Consider the following 10,675-nt stretch of genomic DNA (forward strand, 5'->3'; position numbering starts at 1 on the left):
TATATACACATGCACACACACACACACACACACACACCTCTCCAAATGAAGTCAGACTCAAGTCTTATTTATTTATTTAGTTTTTTGAGGTAGGGTCTCACTTTAGCCCAGGCTGACTTGGAATTCACTGTGTTATCTCAGGATGGCCTCAAACTCATGGCGATTCTCCTATCTCTGCCTCCCAAGTGCTGGGATAAAAGACATGTACCACCACACCTGGCCAGAATCCTCCTATGATTCATGGTGACAATTGTGTAACGATTTAAAAAACATGAATTTGAACTTAAGTAACACTTTATGGTGCTCTATAAAGCCTACAACCAGAGATGAGTGAGAGAGGTAAATATTCTGTTATATAATTAGTTCATTCTGAGAAGTCAAATGAGAGCCTTAGTCACTACCAGTGATGTGTGGAACTCCCAAGAGGATAAGGAGTATCTTGGTGAGACATTGTGCAGGGAAATGTGTGACCTTGGTTTGTATTTTGGTCGTTTGCGAGAAAAATGTCCCAAAAGGAGCAACATTGAAGGAGGAATTATTGTCAGTGATTGGACTAGGTGGCGTGATTATCACTAATGGTCATAGAGTCTATAAAGATATGCAGATGAGACCAACTGCTGATCAGAGTATCTTCTTAAGCTAAGGTGCTCACCTGAAACCTGGTTAGTTTTGCTAATACTTGGATCTTGTCTTTGATGAAGGTTCAGGGATGGCTACTGTTTGTAAAAGTATGACAATTTCCTTTTCTAATCATTCAAGACACCCCAAAGGGCTTCTTGGGTGGTCATCAAGTCTGGAAGACGGCTTGTCTCCTTCTGTGCCAATGCATCTGTTAAGGGACTGGTGCCAGAGGAAGCCATCTCTTCCTGTAGATTGGATCTTCCAGAAGTCCCAGGTTTGGCTCTTTCTTATAAGTATCATGTTCATTTCAAGGGATGGAGATGTAGCTCAGTAGTAGAGCACTTGTTTAGCACTGTGAGGTCCTAGGTTCAATGTCCAGTGCCACAAATAAGAGAGAATTTCATTTCAGTAAGGGAGGGTGCTGATGTCACTTGTGAGAGCCCCCATCCCCGTAGGTCTGCACCGTGCAGCCCAGTGGTTATAGTTCTAGCACTGTCTATAGAGCAGAGGCATACCCTCTAGTGCATCAGAAGCCCATAGACAACTTATGGTCATTACAGGTGGTCCAGAGACTCCAGGAGGCAGAAGAGGAGGAAGCTAAAATGGTTCCAATGATGAAATCTCTGGGAGGTACTCATGTGATTGCCTGCTGTATTCTAGTTTCAATAGGTTCTAGAGCTTTTTGTTGAAGGAAACCCCACCCCATTCAAGACGGGATGACTTCCAAGCAATGCTATACATGGGTTTCAGCAAGTTTGGAATTAGGAATATATCCTTTCTAGAAGTGAATGTTTGCAAGATATTCGGCCTTGATGTAACAGTTTGGGTGCTAAGAGTTAAAGCTGTCCTTTATAAAAATTTTAAATTAAATTACTTATTTTCTTTGAAAATCTTTATTGATAACCTCCATTTATATACACAATGTACCTTGACCATAATCTCATTCCATCGCCCTCTTTTTTCCAGTATCCTATGTGTATTTCTACTTAGCCTCTTCTTTCAAACTAGTCCTTCTTTCATTTTGATGGCATCACTTTTTGCATTTTATTATTCAGGTCATGTGTAGGTAACTTCATCCACTGTCAAGTCATGAATACAACAGCCATACTGTGTCTGGGAGATAGCATTCTGAAGCATTCCTCCCATCCTGTGGTTCTTACATTCTTTTTTCTACCTCTTATGCAATGGTCCCTGAGTCTTGGAGGGTGTCTTAGAGATGTCTCTCAGTGCTGAACATTCCACTCCCAGTGCTTCTCAGAAAATATTATTTTATTTGTTTATTAGTTATTTGTGAAGAGAGAGAGAGAGAGAGAGTGATTAATGGGCATGACATAGACTCTTTTCACTACAAACACACTCCATATGCATGTACAACTTTGTGCATCTGGCTTTGTATGGGTACTGGGGAATTGAACCCAGAGAGGCAAGCTTTGCAAGCAAGCACCTTTAACCATTAAGAAATCTCCCCAGCCCAAGAAATTAACTCTTTTTAAAGTTTTATTTATTTGGCAAACACACGGAGAGAAAGAGGCAGATAGAGAGAGAGAGAGGGAGACTGGGTGTGCCAGGACCTCTAGCCACTATAAGCAAACTACATATGCACGCATGCCACTTTGTGCATCTGGCTTTAGGTGGGTACTAGGGAGTTGAACCTAGGTCCTTAGGCAATGCAGGCAAGTGCCTTAACTGCTGAGCCATCTATCCAGCCCTAAATACTACTACTATTAATATTTTAAACTATTTATTTAATTTTTAATATCTATTTGTTCATTATTCAATTTATTATTATTATTTTTCAAGATAAGGTCTCACTGAAGCCCAGGCTGACCTGGAATTCACTATGTAGTCTCAGGGTGGTCTTGAAATCAGCGTGATCCTCCTACCTCTGAATCTTGAGTGCTGGGACCAAAGGCGTGCGCCACCACAGATAGCCCTAAAATTTAAAAATATATTTTTAATTTTTATTTATTTATATGATTGAGAGAAAGGGAGAAAGAGAGTGAGAGAGAGGGAGGGAGGGAGAGAAAGAATGAGTGTATCAGCTCTAGCCACTGCAAACGAACTCCAGACACATGTGCCACCTTGTGCATCTGGCTTACGCGGGTCCTGGGGAATTGAACCTACGTCCTTTCGCTTTGTAAGCACACACCTTAACCGCTAAGCAATCTCTCCAGCCCCCTAAATTATTTTAAATATATTTAATTAGTTAATTTATTTGAGAGTGAGACAAAGAGAGAGAGAGAGAGAGAGAGAGAGAGAGAGAGAGAGAGAGAGAGGGAGAGGGGGAAAGAATGGGCATGCCAGGGCCGCCAGCCACTGCAACCAAATTCCAGATGCATGCACATCCTTGTGCATCTGACTTACGTGGGTCCTGGGGAATCAAACTGGGGTCCTTTGGCTTTGCAGGCAAATGCCTTAGCTGCTAAGCCATCTTCTCTAGTCCCCCTAAATTATATTGAATTGAAAATTTTATACATGTATACAATGTATTTGGATCATAATCCCTTAATTACCTTCTCTTGTCTCCTTTTCCCCACCCGTTTCCACCAAATGATTTTTTTCTTTTCAACTAGATCCTCTTCTACATTTAAGTCTTTGGGGGTCTTTTTTGCCCTCCTCAGCCACCCATGACAGAATGTTGATGGGATGGGCCCAATATTATGCAGCTCTTAAGCAGGTAATAGCCTCTATGAGGTCATAATTATAAAAACTACTTCGTGTCTGGAAGATAGTTTTACAAAATGCTCCTCCCCATCCTCTGACTCTAACATTTTTTCCATCCCCTCTTCCACAATGTACCTAAAAGGCTACTGAATTAGATACTTCATATTAGGCAAATCCATAATTGCAAAACATTATTCAAGTTGCTGATTGAAGTGCCATTGAACTTGTTGCTGCCTTGTGCTGCTTTCAAGCCCTAGCAAGCTTCAGTTTCTGAATCAACTGACTTAAATTAGAAGTTTTGCATCTGGGGACAAGAATATGAGATGAGGAGCCTCCTTACAGTGGCTTTGGGGTTGGCTATCCATCTAAGGAAATGTCCCTATTAAAAAAAAAAATAAAAACAGGGGTCCAGGACTACAGTCTCAACTACTAAGGAGATTGAGGCTGGATGCTTGCAAATTGAAGTCCTACTTGTGTTACAGAGCAAGTTCAAGGACTGTCTGGGCAACTTAGAAAGATCCTGTCTCAAAATTAAAAGTAAAAGAGGGCTGAGGATATAGTTGATGAGTGGAGGAGTGCTTGCTTAGATTCAGTACCCAATACTACAAAAAAAATAACATGTTCATATTCAATAATTCTCTTACTTCTGAAACTGAACTCTCACTATGTTGCCCAAGCTGACTTTGAACTCCAGGACCATTCTACCTCAACATCCTGACTAGCTTAGACTATGAGTTCATGCAACACACCCAATATGGGTATAATAATTCTTTAGAAGGGCTCACAAATCTCAACGAAATTGGTTATATGTATGACTGTAGTTTATTACAATGAAAGAATCCACATTAAAACCAGCCAAAGGAAGAGATCATGCAGCAAGATTCCAGGGAAGTTCGACTGGAGCTTCTGGTTGATCCTGTCCCTGTTGAGTAATGGACAGCATAATGTGAAACTAAATTTCCAAGATGACCACTGCAAAATCAAGGTCCATTCGTCACCACACGATCCCCACACCCAGTGTTATTAAAATTACTAACTTTCCCTCTAAAGGCATCCATTTCTACTTGAAAATGAATTGCTTCTGGGGACAGATGATGCTGCACATGTAGCAAGAGAGCATGTTAGGTATATTGCTCATGTCATGAAGTTTTCTGCAGACAATAGGATGGGCAACCAAGCCTGTCAACTTGGCTCAAGTGAAAGAGGGACGAATGGCATCAGGTTTGCACATGGTTAGGGAATGGGCTGGAGATAAGGCTTTCACACATGGACCATGTTTTCTAGTTTTGGAATTCTCCACTGCTGTCAAGGGAGAGAGTGTCTGAGTTTTCTTACTGACTTGCCTAGATATGCGGCAAAAGGAGAAAAGGAGAGGAAGGGAGCTTTGAAGTTGTTGGAAATAAAATATCAAATATGGATTTAGACTTTTGTTACAATCTCCCTGTCACTTTAAATGATATACTGCATGCACTAATACAGTTAATGGGGAATGTAAGATCAATAAAATAATGAGGCTTCCAAATTACTTCAAGGGGAAAAATATATCACATATTGAGTTCAGAAGAAATCAGTTGTGAGAAAGAAAATAATCACATACCACAGGAGCAAAAATGGAACTCTGACATGAAAGGACTTCGTACAAAGAAAACAGCACTGTTTTTTAGCTATGTTTTGGTCACTTCTTAAGGTCTTCAAAAGAGGTTAGTGGAAGTAACTCTGGGCATGTTTTCTTTTAATGTTTTAAAGGGAGGTCAGAAAGTTCTTATGCTTAAACCTCAAGCTTCCTGTAACAGATTCCTTAATCTCCCTGGGCTAATCAATCCTCTCTCAAGATACCTCATCTAAGAGGGTGGTTATTAGCCATGGGTGACTACTAAGCACATTGAATATGGTATGATTGAGCTGTGCAGTAATAAATGCTGGGCATTTATTAGTTTCCTAGGGCTGCTGTTGTGACGTACCACACACTTAATGGCTTCAACAATGAAATGTATTATGTCACAATTATGGAAACAACAAGTCTGATGTCAATTTGAGGGCATCATGGCCCCTTGATGCCCAAGAATCTGTTCCATGCCTCTTATCTTAGGGTGGTCTTCTGGCAATTTTTGTGGCTCGGGCTTGAGAAATATCACCCCAACCTTTGCTTCATAGTAACATTATATTCTCTTTTTGTATGTAGTATGCCTGCATGTGTGTATATGTGTTCATATGTGTGTTGGGTACACATGTATGCACATGTAGGTGTGTATGCATGTGTGTGTGTATGCCTGGAGATGAGAGATCAATGTTAGGTGTCTTCCTCAATTGCTCTGTATTTTTTTTGCTTATTTATTTTTATTTATTTATTTGAGAGTGACAGACAGACAAAGATGGAGAGAGAGAGAGAGTGGGCACACCAGGGTCTCCAGCCACTGCAAACCAACTTCAGATGCATGCACCATCTTGTGCATCTGGCTTACATGGGTACTGGGGAATTGAGCCTTGAACAGGGGTCCTTAGGCTTCACAGGCAAGAGCTTAGCCACTAATCCATCTCTCCAGCTCTTTTTGCTTATTTTATTATGAACTTCAATGTATGAATGTACTATAACATGGTCATGTTACCCTAACATTACCCTCTTTTGTCTCCTCTCCACAACAGCAGTTCCACTGAGGACCCTCCTCTTTTAAGGTAGTCCTTCTTCAGTTTTGTTTTCTCATTCCTTTAGTCTTCCTCTATGCTCTATGTCAAAATGCTCATGGGCTCAGAGCAGTGCAGGTCTTGTGATGGTGCTCTTTCCCAGTATGGAATCATGAATACACCAATCAGTTCCTGTGGAGAGGACAGTGTCCCATAACATGCCTTTCCACCCTGTGGCTCATACATGATTTCTATCTCCTCTTCTACATTGTGCCTAGAGCATTAGATGGCCTGATAGAAATCTCCTTTTTTTTTTTTTTTTTGAGGTATGGTCTTGCTCTAGCCCAGGCTGACCTAGAATTTACTATATAGTCTCAGGCTGGTCTCAAACTGACAGCCATCCTCCTAATTCTGCCTCCAGACTGCTGAGATTAAAGGTGTGTGCCACCATACCTAGCTGCTTGGATTTTAAATTGAAAACTTTTTATGGACGTATGCAAATTTATCATATTCCCATTTAGTTATATTCATTTTTTGCTTTTTAAGGTAGGGTCTCACTCTGGCCCAGGCTGACCTGACTTCACTATGCAGTCTCAGGGTGGCCTTAAACTCACAGTGATCCTCCTATCTCTGCCTCCCAAGTGCTGGGATTAAAGGCATATGGTACCACTCTTAGCTCCATTGGGTTATATTCTTATGTTACCTATCTCCTGTCTCAATTCCACTGAGCGTTTGCCTTAGTGTGGGTTATGGGTATTTTCATTCTAGAGGTTTGTTGCTTCTTTGGCTAGGAATATTCCAAGATATCTATTTTTTGTGACTATTATAAATGGGACTATTTCCCAGATTTCTTTCTCAGTATGCTCTGTCATTGGTATATAGGGTTACAAAGACATAAATATGAGCTGGAGAGATGGCTCAGTGGGTAAAGTACTTGCTGCACAACCATAAGGATCTGAGTTCAGGTCTTCAGCACTCACATAAAAATATGCATAGCAACATGTACCTGTAATCCCAGCACTGAGAAGGCAGGGTCAGGAGGCTTCCTAGGACTCACTGTTTCACTGGCTAGGTAGTCTAACTGAATAAGTGAGCTCCAGGCCTATGGCCGACCTGCCTCAAAGAAATTAGGTGGACAAACTTGCAAATCTTGGAGAAATGAAAGAATTACTTGATGCCTGTGATCTACCAAAATTGAATCCAGAAGAGATAACTCCTATAAATGGAGCTATAACAAGAAACAAGATTGAAGTAGTAACTGAAACTCTCCCAAACAAAAAGTCCAGGCCCAGATGGACTCACTGCTTCTCAGCTTAGTTCATAAAATTCAAAAGGACTGAGTGCTTCCTAACTCTTATTTATATGAAGTATTAGGTTTGTTGATTTCCATATGTTGAACCTAGTACTTCATATAAATAGACTTAAGGACAGAAAATCACATGGTCATCTTAATAGACAAAATACAACATTCCTTCATTATAAAAATATTGGAGAGATTAGTGATGAGACAATCATATCTCAACATAATAAAGGTTATATATGACAAGCCTAAAATTAGTAACATACTAAATGGGGCAAAACTTGAAGCATTCCCATTAGGGTCTGGAACAAGACAGAGGTGTCCACTCTCCTCACTGCTATAAATACCTGGTATTGCCCTGTGTGGTGGTGCACGCCTTTAATCCCAGCACTTGGGAGGCCAAGGTAGGTGTATTGCTATGAGTTCGAAGCCAGCCCAGGACTACATAATGAATTCCAGGTCACACTGGGCTAGAGTGAGCCCCTACCTCAACCCCTACCCCAAAGCCTGGTACTTTAAATCTTAGCTAAAACAATTAGACAAAATAAATAAAAACTATATAAATTGGAAAGGAAGAAGTCAAATCAGCCTTATTTGCAGAAGACATGATTTTGTATTTCAAAGACCCAAAAGCCTCCATGTGAAAAACTCCTAAAGCTGGTGAACACTTTTAGCAATGTGGCAGAATATAAAATCAACATGCATAAATCTTTCATAGGATACCATTTAATGCATACAATATTTTGAAAACTTAGTATGATAAAAATAATGCAAAATACCTCTCTCACATTGCTAATTTAACTTTGAAATGAGACTATTTTATGTACATCAATTTACATCAAAAGTATTACAATTCATTAGTTTCTTTGACTGTTTAAAATGTGGCTACTAGAAAAAAATAAACTATCTCTGTGATTTGCATTTACACTGCAAATTCTCCTCCCATTATGTAGAACTTCTCTAGAGCGAATGTCTGGGATATAAGGCCCACACACCGAATGAGGCCCACTGCTGCTGTTGGAAGTTCAGCTTTTTTGGAACACAGCCATGTTCATTAGTGTGGATATCGCCTATGGCTGCTTCCATGCAGTACTGGAACATTGATTGCTTATAACAGCTATCGTATGGCTTGCAAAGACGAAAAAGTTACAATCTGGCCTTATACAGGAAAAAGTTTGTTGACATCTGCTCTAAAGCACAGCTTTGATCCTCTTACTGCCCTGCTCTGGAACCTAAAGACTCCCTATGGCATATGAGAGACTCGCTAGACAGCCCCCTCCAGCCTCGCCCTTCTCCGTGATCATTACAGAAGAAACTCTTTCAGGCCACAGGCTGTCCTTTTTTGGCTGCTCTTGTAGGGACTTTATTGTTGAGCCACTGTCTAGCACTCTAAGGCCATATGGCAGTCATGGAAATTCTTGCAAATGTCAAAGACATTTGGTTAGGATTTGGGTGGGTGAGGGAAATGGGACAGTGTGAACAGAACTGAGCTTGACTGGGCTTCCATTGCCTCTCATCATATGTGTGAAGGAAACACAGATCCAGATGGTCCCAGGTTCTATCTGCAGTCCCTGTAGGCTTACACAGGCCTGAGCTGCCTCTGCTATATTGTATTACTGCAGCTCTCACTAATTTTAAAATATATATATATATATATATATATATATATATATATATATATATATATATATTTATTTATTTATTTATTTGAGAGAGAGAGGGAGAGAACAAATGGGTGTGCCAGGGCCTCTAGTCACTGCAAAGAAATTCCAGACGCATGTACCACCTTGTGTATCTGGCTTACATGGGTCCTGGGGAAATGAACCAGGATCTTTTGGCTTTGTAGGCAAGCATTTTAACTGCTAAGCCATCTCTCCAGCCCCAGCTCTCACTTACTGAGAGCTTACCATGTGTCAGACATTTTGCTAAAGTCGTTATCCAAGACACTTTCACCTAATCTTCCCGAGTCAGAGAGGTTAGTACAGTCGGTTCTGCTGTAAGTCTTGTTTTGAAAAATGTGACTATGCTTTTAATATGACTGATGCTTAAGGGTACAATTTGAGTACAACATGAACTCTGTGTTTATGCGCCATTTATCCTACTAGAAACACTAAGTGAACACAAGAAGCTGTACCTCGCTCAAGTGAACCAAATAGAGGCACATGAAGCATGTGAACACACCATGTACTTCTGACCAGCTTCCTCAGGCCACTCTTCCAATCTACTGTTACATCAAACTTTGATTGTTGGTCTCCTACCACTCCATAAGATGTCACAAACTGTGACTCAGTGGTCACTTCCAGAAGCCAACTTCAGACCTTTGAAAAGCACCATGTTTATTTAAGGGAGAAAAAGTTTCTTTGGGCTTACAGTTCAAAGAGGCACAGTTCTTCAGTTTGGGGAAGGCATGGCTGCAGAGTATTAAGCAACTGCTCTATCAGGAAACAGCATGATGCATCCATTCACCTTTCTTTCTGTTTTTATTAGTCTGGTACCACAGCTCATGGGATGGTGCTGCCCACAGTTATACGGTGGGTCTTTCCACTTCAATCAGTGTAATCAAGAATTACCTTTTAGTCATACCCAGAGATTTGTCTCCTATGTCAGTGTAGAACCTGTCAAAATTGCCAATATTAGCCATCATACCTTATAATATGAAATTTTCTTCATAAATTTTACATTTTTTTCTTCTTCCATTAAATACATGAACCACAGTTTGGCCATCCAGTCAATTGGTAGATATTTGAATTATTTCCTGGTTTGTTTTGTGTGGAGTGTCATTTTAATTTTATTGTTTAAATATTTTTAAAAACATTTTATTTTATATATTTGAGAGGGAAAGAGGCAGACAGCAAGAGAGAGAGGTGGGGGGCATGCCAGGGCCTTCAGCCACTGCAAATGAACACCAGACACTTTTGCCATCTTGTGTATCTGGCTTATGTGGGGGCTGGGAAATTGAACCTGGGTCCTTTCACTTTTCAGGCAAGTGCCTTAACCACAAAGCCATTTCTCCAGCCCTATTGTTTAACTATCTTATTGAGAATTTTTTAAGCTTGTTTTTTATTGACAACTTCTATACTTACAGATAATAAACCATGATACCTCCCTCCCCTCCTCCAATTTCCCCTTCACAACTCCACTCTCTATCCTATCCCCTCCCTCTTTCTATTAGTCTCTTTTATTTTGATGTCATTGTCTTTTTCTCCTATTATGAGGGTCTTGCTAGGCACTGTGAGGTCATGGATAACAAGGCCAGTTTCTGTCTGGACAGTTGTATTGTAAGGAGTGGTACCCTTACTTTGGCTCTTACATTCTTTCTACCACCTCTTCCGCAATGGACCCTGAGCCTTGGAGGGTGTGATAGAGATGTTTCAGTGCTGGACACTTCTCTGTCATTTATTTTCAGCACTATATTGACTTTTGGGTCATACTAGTGGTCACTGCCATCTGAAAAGAGAATCTTCTCAT

Source organism: Jaculus jaculus, chromosome X, assembly GCF_020740685.1.
Source record: "Jaculus jaculus isolate mJacJac1 chromosome X, mJacJac1.mat.Y.cur, whole genome shotgun sequence".
In the NCBI taxonomy this organism is placed as follows: Eukaryota; Metazoa; Chordata; class Mammalia; order Rodentia; family Dipodidae; genus Jaculus; species Jaculus jaculus.